The 12,720-nt window shown below is 38.4% G+C and overlaps 1 protein-coding gene across 1 annotated transcript in view; it reads left to right on the top strand.

The window, feature by feature from the left end:
- tdrd3.L (tudor domain containing 3 L homeolog) overlaps positions 1 to 12,720 on the top strand; it is a gene marked incomplete at its 5' end in the record, with an annotated part of 109,962 nt that overhangs the window by 32,416 nt on the left and 64,826 nt on the right. The window contains 2 exon segments of the mRNA NM_001091305.1: positions 8,835 to 8,910; positions 11,293 to 11,358.

Here is a 12,720-nt window from a genome sequence, read left to right as displayed (position 1 = left end):
CAATGTCTTGTAACTTCTGCCTCCCAGGTCAGATTTTCCACTGTAATTCATCCCATCATTTCACATTCTACACAAACCCAATTATTGATTCATTCCATATGTCATTGCTGCTTAGAATTAATGCTATATCCAATATGAGATGCAACACAAGATTTGATATATTATCAGCAAAAATGTGCTGCGTATGAAGCTGTAGATGGAGATGGCTTATAGTTTATATGCTTTCGCTCTAAAAATACATGTTAATAATAATAAATACATGCTAATAGTTTCTGGTAGATAGAGCAACAGCCAATGGTGTGCTTTATTCCTCTTATTCAGCTTAATATATATGTCATTTGTTTACTTATACTTCAGTATTTGGTTGTGTTATTATGTACATTTTGAAGGTTTCATTTATAATTTAATCTCGTTTTAAATGAATTGCACTGTACCCAATGCAATTGCGTCTGATTTGCTAATATTAATGCAACTCCACATATTTAGTTGCAAATTGGATGCAATTGCATGGAAGTGCGTCTGGCCTAGTGTGCACCCAATTGTGCTGTGCTTATTGGCGCTGGGTATGAAGGGAGCCACCACCTGGTCATGAAGTGATGGTAGATCCCTTTATCAGCTGCATCAGTCGTGCAACAGTTTTGGCATTGGATTCGGAATTAAAGTCATGGAATGGCTGAGCAACGCAACTATATCTAAGTGCAAAGAGCGCAAGTTATTGTGAGGGAAGTTGCGGGGGTGCAAGTGCGCTTGTAGTCGTAAATCACCCCTAATGTCTATTATGACCTTCTTCTCATCATTGTTGAAAATGTAAAAATGTTGGCCAGTGCATTGAAATAACCGCTTTTATTTCCAGAGGCTATTCGATTAATGTCTGTGTCCAAGTGTGTCTAGAAATCATAATCTCACCAGATGTGGTTAATTTCATGAATCATTCATATGTATTAAACTTTATTGCTGGTAATACAGTTTTCCTGAATCTTAAATCATTTAGTCGTGAAAAAATGAATATATCGTTTTCCCTTAATTTCATGAAATGGAGAAGCAGGGTTGTTCATAGCTAAATAGAGAGAGCAAATTAGATGCAAATCTGCTTATCTGTGGACAGTCTTTATAGAATATACGTGGCCTATGCCTGATTGATTGGATCTAGCACCAACTGCTCATTCTTTCAGGTCCTTTTAAATAATGTATTAAACTTTTATTGGCTTGGTTACGTTTTGAGAAACCCGTGAAGCAAGTACAACTTTTCTTTCTGTAAGTTAATTGAGTTTGGCTCCACAGGCATAATGGTATTCTGAATTAATTTGCTCTTCGTGAAGACTTTATTATTTCATTTAACCAAATCTGTCACTGGGAAATGCAGTGCAATATGAAGCAGATAATAAGCACTCGCATTAAATTAAAAATAATGCTGTGCATTGTTTATACACCTCCTAATGGCACGGTTTCTCAACTGTGACTAGAGAAGATCCATTCTAGTTCAAGTGAAAGAATTAACTACTACATCTTGCGTAACTAGGCAGGGAGATCTTACAGGGAGCAAGAAACTATAGAAGATTATCTATTTGTATCTGTGTGTGCTTTTAGAGATTAAAGCAGTTTTCCAGTTCCAGAGAGTTTAATATAAACTTGAGCTTTTTGGGTGACTGGGACCAGACCCCTAACCCTAGGCTGGGAATATTCTAGTGCCTAATGCACATAATGGGTAATCACTCTGCCCTGTGCCCAAGTCTATTCCTGCTTAAATCAGAAAATTGTACTGAACCAACAGCATTAAACAAATGATAGAATTATACAGTAATCGTTGTCCGCTCAAAAAGGCCAATGTGGTCTTGGTGTGATTCAGTCTAGAATCTTCTTCCAGCCCTTCCTCTATATCTAGCCAGCCCTACCCCAGCTTCCTTGCTCAGTTACTCGTCATTGGTAATTTGCTGACAGTATGCGGGAAACATGAGCAGATGTTTGTCTCAGCACACCATATCTGTCATGTACACAGTGCTACTTACTTACGGTATATTTTCTTCTAATGCACAGCGTTTACGTTTCAGCTACTGCCAGAATACCTGCTATGTGTACGATATCTGCTTTGTAAACTCTGTCTTGGATTTTAAACATATACAGTATATTTATCACGTTTATGACCAGTTACGAAAGTGCATTCTTAAGCATTTTTCTATATATATATATATATATATATATATCTATATATATCTATATATATCTATATATATATATCTATATATATCTATCTATATATATCTATATATATATATATCTATATATATATATCTATATATATATCTATATATATATATTTATATATCTATCTATATATATATATATATATATATATATATATATATATATATATATATATATATATATATATATATATATATATATATATAATGTGTTGTGAAAGGCTTTAGCACACACTTCAAAAGTTACATACCTGGGTGCAATTCAGAAATCAAATATCCAAAGGCAGAAAAAGCTGAAGCACACCAGGATTTTCTTCAAAAGATAGTGTTTATTTCATTAACGTTTCGGCCCTCACATGGGGCCGAAACGATGATGAAATAAACACTTTATCTTTTTGAAGAAAATCCTGGTGTGCTTCAGCTTTTTCTGCCTTTATATATACACCCGGGGGGGGGGGGGGCAGGGGGTACAAATGTCCTGGGCCCGGGCCTGAAGGGGGGCCCGGCAGTGCTGCACTTTCGAAAGAGCCGCCCCCCCTTGACTGTGCCGAAGCCGTGTGGCCATTTCCGATGTCCCGAAACTGCGAAAAGACCCGAAAACTGACGGAAGTTCTGAAACGGCGAAAAGACCCGAAGTCACGAAAACAACCAAAATTGATGTTCTGAAGTGGCAAAAAGACCCGAAGTCTCGAAAACAGCCGAAATTGAAGTTCAGAAGCGCCAAAAAGACCCGAAGTCACGAAAACAGACGAAATTGATGTTCTGAAGCGCCAAAAAGACCCGAAGTCACGAAAACAGCCGAAATTGATGTTCTGAAGCGGCGAAAAGACCCGAAGTCTCAGCTTCAGCTTTTTCTGCCTTTATATATACACCCGGGGGGGGGGCAGGGGGTACAAATGTCCTGGGCCCGGGCCTGAAGGGGGGCCCGGCAGTGCTGCACTTTCGAAAGAGCCGCCCCCCCCCTTGACTGTGCCGAAGCCGTGTGGCCATTTCCGAAGTCCCGAACAGCCGATGTCCCGAAACTGCGAAAAGACCCGAAGTCCCGAAAACTGACGGAAGTTCTGAAGCGGCGAAAAGACCCGAAGTCACAAAAACAGACGAAATTGAAGATCTGAAGCGGCGAAAAGACCCGAAGTCACGAAAGGAGGCGAAGTTTGAAGTCCTGAAGCCACAAGTTCAATTCTACTGAACACTAATTTGTGGGTTTTTTTTGGTTTTTTTTCATCCCCTGGCCACAACTGTATTATTTTAATATGCTATAGGCCCCTGCCACTAATGGTTTTTTTTAAAAAAAATATTCTTTGGGGCCCCAATTTTTTTTTTAACTTGTACAGAGGGCCCTGGCACCAATGTTTATATTTTAAAAAATTCTTTGTACGAGGCCCCGTTATTTCTAATGGCGGCCCTGTATACACCAACCAACGGAGAAAATGACCCATCTGCCATTAACCTTAAGGTGGCCGTACAGATAAAGAAAATAGCCAAACGAGCGGATCTCTCCCCGATGTGCCCACCTTGAGGAGGATGATATCGGGCTGATCCAATTGTGGGCCCTAGGGCCTAATGATCGGATCATAATGTATGGAAAACGAGCTGTCAAATCGCGGACCACATCAACGAACAGTTGATTTCGGCCAGATATCGATCGACTCAGTCTGTCGGCAGCTTTTATCGCCCCGTGTATTGCCACCTTTACACTATTTTACACGTGCTAAGCACGTGAACTGGAAGTGAAGAACTTTTTTTCGCTTACCGTTTGAACACTTACCTGAACCTATATTTTTTTTCTGAAATGCTATTGAGCTTTTATTAGTGACCATATAAACATTTGTAAAAATGTTCCCGCACAACTAAAAAAAGTAGCACAGAAATGCTACACATTATGTTTTAACCTTCCTTAGCAACCAAAGACGCTCACAGCCCTGTAGCAGTGAAGATATGTGTCTGCTTTAGCTTCCCGTCATGTTCTGGGCTGCTGTGGGTTAGCTTAGGGACAGATATATATATATAATATTATAGTCACAATACAAGGCCAATTAGTAATTTGATTGTAAACTTGGCAGGTACTGATGTAAATGCTGAACAGTCTCTGTAAAGTGTACCAGATCTATAGAAATATCAGTTCAGTATGCCGTTACACAGCTTCTCCAAAACAAGCGCATTCCGAATCTGAATTCAATAATCAGCCCTGTAGCATCAGTTTCACGTGGCCCTCATTTTCTGCTTGGTGATTTCTGACGACCCCTGTGCTTGGCTTCTCAGCGGGTGCCCATATCTGTATGTTTCTCTTCCTCAACACGGGATGAGAGTAGATCTATGGACATTCTAGCACTGATCGTGCTTTCGGATGCAGTGACCTGAATCAGGGCCTGATAAAGGGCTTTTACACAAGGGATATAATCAGATGTCAGGGCACGTTGGACAAGTGCTCTTCTTCATTTGCCAATGTTATACAGCATACTGATGGGTTAATGCATCTCCCATGAACAGGTTATGCCTCTTCTACAATAGGGTTTGCTTGTTACTCTTTTAATAATCAAGACAATTACTATTTCCAGAATATCTATGAACGATTTTGTGGCTTTGTGAACCATGAACTTTATGACAGTAGCTGTGGTATAGGCATCAGACGTGTAATATCACCTCTTCTCTTAGCATTAGGTGACCAGGAACATTAGCATCTGTACCATTAATTAGATACAGCTATTAGTTCATCTGCTTTTTTTTAAAGATACACTATTGTTGCTGTATTTTTAGTTCAGAGAAGAAATAATTGGATTTGGCATGTTACAACTGTAGGTACTTCATTAGGGAGGGAAGACAATCTGTGTTGTTGCTGGTAGTTCTAGTAAACAAGCATTCTCTTGGGCAGTTCTCCTGCTCTGCCTTTCACTTGTGGGCCCTGATAACACAGGGGAACTGATTACAAAGCTCCAGTTGTTTTTTTAGTAGTAGCGCTCAGGCACAGCCCAGGTGCGTTCAGGGATATGTGAGCTTATGTTATCCGACAGCCCGATCTCTCAGTTTTCATTATGGCTAGTTGCATGCCAAGAGAGAGAACAGAAATGTATCGATAGATTTCACATCTGGCGGGGGACAGAAGAACTAAAACTAAAAGCAGTCGGAGCACTAGGAATCCCAAATGATTATGCAGGCTATCCCAGATTCTTATCCCTGTAGGCATGGCGTAGAAAATTTTTCCAAACATAACTTTATGGTATATAGCCTGTGAGAAATGAGACCCAATATTCATATTAACTATTGGTATTGATATTTTCCTAAAATAAGTCTCCTCCAAATATGTAAGGCCTTCTCTCCAAATACCTAATAATGTGGAGAAGTAAATGCCTTAAAGCCTCTCTTCCTACCCTATTATATTGTAAGAGCAAAGTTATTGTAAGCTGCCAATGACTTGAAATGAACCGTTGCATTAAATATGGAGTATTCACGCTATGATTACTTGTCAGTTTAACATTTTGTGGCCAATTCATCCTAGACTTTCAATATTTTCTTTCCCAAAGTGCAAGCTGTAGGAGGGGTCCCCAGCCTTTTTTACCTGTGAGCCACATTTAAATGTAAAAAGAGTTGGTGAGCAACACAAGCATTAAAAAAAAGTCCCTTGGGGTGCCAAATAAGGGCTGTGATTGGCTATTTGGTAGCCTCTACGTGGACTGGCACTATACTTAGTTTTTATGCAATTAAAACTTGCTTTCAAGCCTTGAATTCAAATATAAGCACCTGCTTTGAGGACCATAAGAGCAACATCCAAGGGGTTGGAGGCAACATGTTGCTCATGAGCTACTGGTTGGGGATCACTGCTGTAGACTATCACGATAATACTACTAAATACCATTGACAGACAAGTGGTGTTTTCTTTTCTACAGAGGTATTTTTTTTTTAAATTTTAGGAACTCACCCCCACATCCACAGACATAAGTTTTTCTGCTGCTAAGGGTTAGAGGAACAGTTGTGACCTACATGAAAACCCTGCTTGAAGAACAATTGTTGTCTCTTCTACACAGATCCTCTTGGGAATGTCTTAATGAAATGGTCTCAGTATTGTAATAAAAGTTTTATGTAGGGATGCACTGAATCCATTATTTCTGTTTGTTCATACCTCCCAACTGTCCAGTTTTGAGCGGGACAGTCCCGCTTTTGACAGCTCAACCCGCAGTCCCGGATCTGTATTGATATGTCGTGAGTTTCTCTTTGGTCTGCTGCACTGAACTGCCAGAAAAAAATACAACGTTTCTAACTTAATTGGCTCTTGGCAGAGAGCCCAGAATACATAGTTAAAGATACTTTTGTAATGGTTTTAGATAAGATAAGAACTTAGAGTCACAACTTAAAGGGCAATTCACCTTCATTAGCAAAACTGTAATAACACTTAAAAACCACAGAAATGTGTTCATGCTCTCATAACAAACTATGTAAGGGGAAGAAGCACACCAATTCACTCGGGTTAAGCCTTCTTGTTTATTGCAGACATTGTGGCACAAGCTCTCATAACCTGGCAAATTTTGTAAAATGGACATGGTAATTAGGAAGTGTGGTCACAAAAATGGGCGTGGTCAAACATTTTCTACGCGCGCCAAATCTTTTGTTGTAACAGTTAAAATTAAAGAAAGGTTAAAACTTTTAAAAGTTTATAAACTGTGTTATATTTTGTGTCAGACACTTCCAATCAAAACCGCACTTACTTACTAGGCCCAATTTTCTTGGTGGGTGCACGTCCTTAAGCCTGTTCACAAAGGCTTCTTTATATCACATGAAAGTATATCCATCGACAGCACTCCAATTTTTCAATTTTTCCAAAGCATTGCATAGCAGCATAGCAACATAGTGCACTATGTTGCTATGCTGCTATGCAATGCTTTGCAAACAATAAAGGCGGTCTTAATGAAAAATTGGAGTGCTGTCGATGGATATACTTTCATGTTATATTTTGTGTCTCCAGACTATTTTTCTTTAGTGGAAGAGGGGGCAAAATGGCTCTTTAAAAGTTGCTGACCCCTGGACTAGGCCTACACTTAAATGAACAGTTCAGTGTAAATATAAAAACTTGGTAAATAGATAGAATGTACAAAATATTAAAAATGATTCTAATATAGTTAGGTAGCCAAAAAAGTAATTTATAAAGACTGGAGTGAACGTATGTCCAGCTTTTCAGCTCTCTAACTCCGTTAGTCAAGGGGGGGAGGGCACATAGCTCTTAAGTAAATTTGCAATTGATCCTTAGCATGCAGCTCAGCGCCGTTTCTGTATGCATTGCCGCCTGAGGCGGCTCCAGTAATGCCGCCCCCCCAGCCCGATTCGATTTCCGGGGGGGAGGCAGCAACGCTAGTGCGGAGAGCGCAATTGCGCTCTCTCGCCCTAGTAAAGCCGAATTTCCGGTTCAAAAACCGGAAATTCGGCTCTTAAAGGCACCAGGAGCGGCTTTTTGCCGCCCCTGGAAACCTAGCTGGCGATGCCGCCTGAGGCGAGCGCCTCAGCTCGCCTCATTGGCGGATCGCCCCTGATGCAGCTCACATTCAAAAGCAACAGTTTTGACCCATGCGGCCCCCCTCAAGTCACTTATTGGTTATTGCCGAGTAACCAATCAGTGGAAACCAAGCTGCAAAGTAGTAGTGTTCTGGCTTTCCAACCTTTATAGATGACATTTTTGGCTAATTACCTATATTGAAAACTTTTTTTTATGTTGCACAGACTATTTATTTACCCAGTTTTCATTTTAACACTGAACAGTTCCTTTCAGGAAAACAGAATAAAATCTGTAAGATAAGTCCCATTCTACTTCTTTTTAAACATAAACAAAACCAATCATCTGGCTACTTGGAAGCCCTCTGTATAAACAAACGCCTCCTGCCCCCCCAGTTTGTTAAAATATTGTATAAAGAGCAGCACATAATACAGAGGGCTTCTCCGTGAACTGTTGATTTGTTTTCTTTCTGCTCATCTATACGTGATTTTATTTTCAATTTCAAATATTCCAATGTTTATAATAACAAAACACATTCTTCTTCTAAAGCCTTTAGGGCATTTTCTTACCCTTTTTATATTTCCATTTATTTACAATTGTCTTTTCCCTTTTAATAATGACTGACTATTGCTGACTCATTATTAAGTGGTTTGAATGTTACAGTGTGTTATCAAAACATATGGAACTGCTAAACATTCACTATTGAGGATAACAACCCGTTGTACATTTGTACTATGTTTAATTTTATGTAAAGTTTCCCTTCAAAGACTATTTAAATGCTGAAAGACATATTACAGGTATGGGATCCATTATCCAGAAACCCGTTTCTCAGAAAGCTCCAAATTATGGAAAGGCCATGTCCCATAGACTCCATTATAATCAAATAATGCAAAATATTTAAAATGATTTCCTTTTTCTTTGTAATAATAAAACAGTACCTTGTACTTGAGTCAAATTAAGATATCTTATTGGATATCCTTATTGGAAGTAAAACCAGCCTTTTGGGTTTATTAAATGTTTACATTATTTTTTAGCAGACTTCAGAAAAGAGCCCAGGCCCGAGCATTCTGCATAACAGATCCCACACCTGTACTAGTATTTGAATAGGAATACTATAAAAGTCTTCTAATTAATGTCACTGTCCTTTTTTTCAGATGCCTTTCTCGGGATGGGTTTGAAGCATGCAAGTATTCAACAGAGAACAGAACCGTGCTGCTTGTAGCTCTCAATGTATGTTCAGATTTTCGTTTAGTGCAATAGCAATGTTGCTATTATAAACAAAAATTATAGATGGTTGGTTATTGTTATAAAAAAGCCACTAGTATCCAAGTATTAGATACTTAAATATTTTCGCAAATAGGTTTTATTTTTATTTTATCATAATTTTTACTATATTAATGTTAATACTGTGCTTCCTTAGCCAAACCGTTTGCCCCTACTGGTAGTGCATTGCATATTACATACATTTACTGGAATCAGCCACCCACTTTTGAAGATTTTCTCATCAAATGACCACATATGTAATATAATATACATATTAGTGATGGGTGAATTTGTCCATTTTCACTTCGCCATGAAATTCACGAATTTCCAGCGAAATTCGAGAAACGGGCAAGAATTCATGAGATGTGTTTTTTGACACCGGCAACAAATCGCCAGCTGCAAAATTGCCTCTGGCAAATTTTCGGGTCAAATTTGTGATTCTGGCTAACAGGTGCCATTCCTGTATGTACACACACGCACACACACACACACATCATTTTCTGCTACCTTTATATGTATAAAAATATTCACAAATAATGCTATATTTCAATAAACAATTTTATCCGCTACCTTCCAAAACCATCCGCAAAAGAATAGAGATTTTTTTTTTTTAATCTAGTGCATTTTACTGGTTTGCTGCCAGAGTTATTAAGATCATTACAATGCAGTGTTAAGGTGGTCATACACGGGCCGATAAAAGCTGCCGACAGACCGTGTCGGCAGCTTATTGGCTCGTGTATGGGGCCCCCCCGATGGGCTTCCCCTATCGAGATCTGGCCGAAAGTCGGCCAGATCTCGATCGGATGGGACGAAAAAATCCCGTTGGATCGCGGCCGCATTTATTCGTTGATGCGGTCCTTCGATCTGACCGCCCATTACTATTCGTTAGGATCGTTGGGCCCAAGATCGGATGAAAAAAAAATTTATTTTCCAAAAAACGAAAATAGAAATAATAAGCAAATAATGAGACAATAATAATAAAAACTTCTGTAAAATATGATTAACTTACTCCGTATGTAGTTCCCAAATAATGTATTATCAATATCCCAATTATCGTTGTTACCATCACTAATAACATTATTAATATAGGATTGTTGTTTTTACGCGAATCATTGAGTCATCAGCCAGAGTAGTGTTTATTTTTGATATATACATTTTTTAGATATAAATATATTAAGAAAATATATATATTAATTGATATTGTGTGTTTTTTTAGAGTTTTATTAGATAAGCATGAATATACAAAAATCAACTGGTTCAACATATTGGCGAAACATTTTTAAGTATTTATGCATATACACATATATATGTCACATGAATTTTTGATTTAACACTAATAATAAGTAACATGATATTTTTTGAGACACTTGGTATTAACTATTTATTAATTTATTTATCACAAGGGATTGATGAACTGAATGAATGTACATATACGTATATTTTTAATTGATATGCAAATGTTTTACTTGACATGTATCACCTAATCTATTTAAACTATGTCACATGTGTGCAACATTGAACTCTGAGGAAGTGCCACACGGGCACGAAACGCGTTAGTTTCTGCACATACCCACTGCCATGTATCTCGCACTGTGTGTTTGATTAAAGCCACATTTTCCAAAATGCGATTCTGCATGATATTTGGATCAGCGCGGGATAGCGGGTTTCATCTTAGTACCAAGATCGGATCAGCCCGATATTGCCCACCTCAAGGTGGGCATATCGTGGAGAGATCCACTCGTTTGGCGACATCGCCAAACGAGCGGATCTCTCCGTGTATGGCCACCTTTAGTCTAGTTGCAAGAATACTTTCTGTGAGCCATTATGAAACTGTAATCTGGTGCAGCACTACTTACTTCACAAATATAAGTTGTGCTTGCTGAATCCTTGTCAATTGTTCATACACTGAGTACGGTAATACCCACCCATAGACAGACTTCTGGTAACAGTTAACTTAGTAGCAAGTATTTATTCCTGTAGTTGTTTCCACCACAGTAGCTGGAAGTGTGTTCTAGGCTTCTGCTATACTTCTCTTTCATTTTGGTAACTTTCTTTCTTTCTTTAAGATAACTGACCTTTTGCATTAAATTATTCAGTCCCCTTCCTGAAATGAAAATGTCATTATTTGTGCTCTCTCATCGCTCAGCATTCTTTCTCATCTAATTACTATTGAGCAGATATATCTAGTGGGCAAATATAAGCAGTGAATCCTATATCAGTGCAAACACACACCTTGAAAAACATTTAAACATTTTAAAAGCATTTGTTTGACAGATATAAAGATTGTGACATTTAGTTCATGTGCTTTGACTTGTTAAAAGTTCTACTGTATTCTCCTTTTCTTTTCAGACAGATCTAAGAAGCATTGGGAAGAAATTCCTCCCTAATGACATTAATGGAGGCAAAGTAGAGAAGGTATGTTAGCAACCTGTTTTTTTATTTTTTTGTAGTTCTTGTCTTATGTTTTTTTTTTTTTGCTCGGGGAGAGCATGGGTTTCTTTTCTTATTTTATTTTATAGACTTTGCAAGTTATTTTGAAGGTTGTTCTCTGGAGAATTCATAAAATGAATTGTGTTAAAATTGCATGACACTGCTTTTGACCTCTTTGGTGTCGCAAAAGTAGTAGCTTTCACTTAAACAGATTATGTTCCCACTCCATCCTTTCCCTGCGTGCAAAACCGACGGAAGGTGCACAACAGTGTTTTATTAATGTCTGCAAGACGGTTTTGCTTGGAAGTAAATCAGACTTGAGTGGTGGTGAGCGGTGTCTGCGTGTGTGTTGAGTTACCAGCTGTTTCCATTTGTTTATCAGCTGGTGATTCATTGTCTGACTGGATTCGTGACAAGTCTGCTACCTGCCTAATTCAGAGGTGACTATTAGCTGGCATAGAAGCATCCAATGTCACTATGAAATCTGTGTTGAAAAGGGAGACAATATATTGCACATATTATCCGAAGAACAAATGCTAAGAAAAAACATTCTATGGGGTATATTTATCAGTGGGCCTGCATTCATGCAAAGCCCCTCAACTGCGATTATCCAGGAGAAAAAAAAAGAAATAATATTGGGCACATTTCCTCATAAATTAAAAAACACTATTTATTAATACATTAAAAAGCACAGTTGGCTGCTGTGGTATGGACGCCTAACACGTTTCGGGAACACCCCTTTAGCATAGGAAGCCTATGATGTGAGATGTTTTCAAAACATGTTAGGCTTTTTCTATTACCTCCAGTTTGAAGCACCCACATTTGCAACTACATTCTTAAATGGACTGTACTATGTAGAAAAATAAGTTCTGCAAATAGCATTATACACATATACACATTAACACTTTTTTAGGCCCACGCAAAGTTAACAACTATTTCAGAATTCAAGTAAATAATCTTTTTTCCTCTAAAAGTAACTGCTTTATTACGCACAACAAACACCTCTCAGGCTCGGATGCAAACTGTATTTTTTGGTAATAGTGTCCTTTTAATAGCCAAAAGCTTCCACCGCTGTGAGGGATTCTCATTGCTTTTGCATGTACTTTGTTACATGAATAACGTACAATTTTCGCAATTACCCTCTACCGTTATGTTATAGTCACACCTATATTCTGCTGTACAGGTTTTAGGAGATGCATTTTAAATGGTAACTGCCACCATTCTAGGACCACAGATAAACTTTGGTAGGCCTCGTAGTAAGTAAAAAGCAATTAGAATGTGATGCATCCTTCTGACTATAACATAAAAGTTAATCCTACATGCAGTACCCATTGGATGGCTGTAGTC

Source organism: Xenopus laevis, chromosome 2L, assembly GCF_017654675.1.
Source record: "Xenopus laevis strain J_2021 chromosome 2L, Xenopus_laevis_v10.1, whole genome shotgun sequence".
Lineage (NCBI taxonomy): Eukaryota > Metazoa > Chordata > Amphibia > Anura > Pipidae > Xenopus > Xenopus laevis.
Note: the sequence above shows the minus strand (reverse complement) of the source record. Positions and strands in the feature narration are given on the sequence as shown.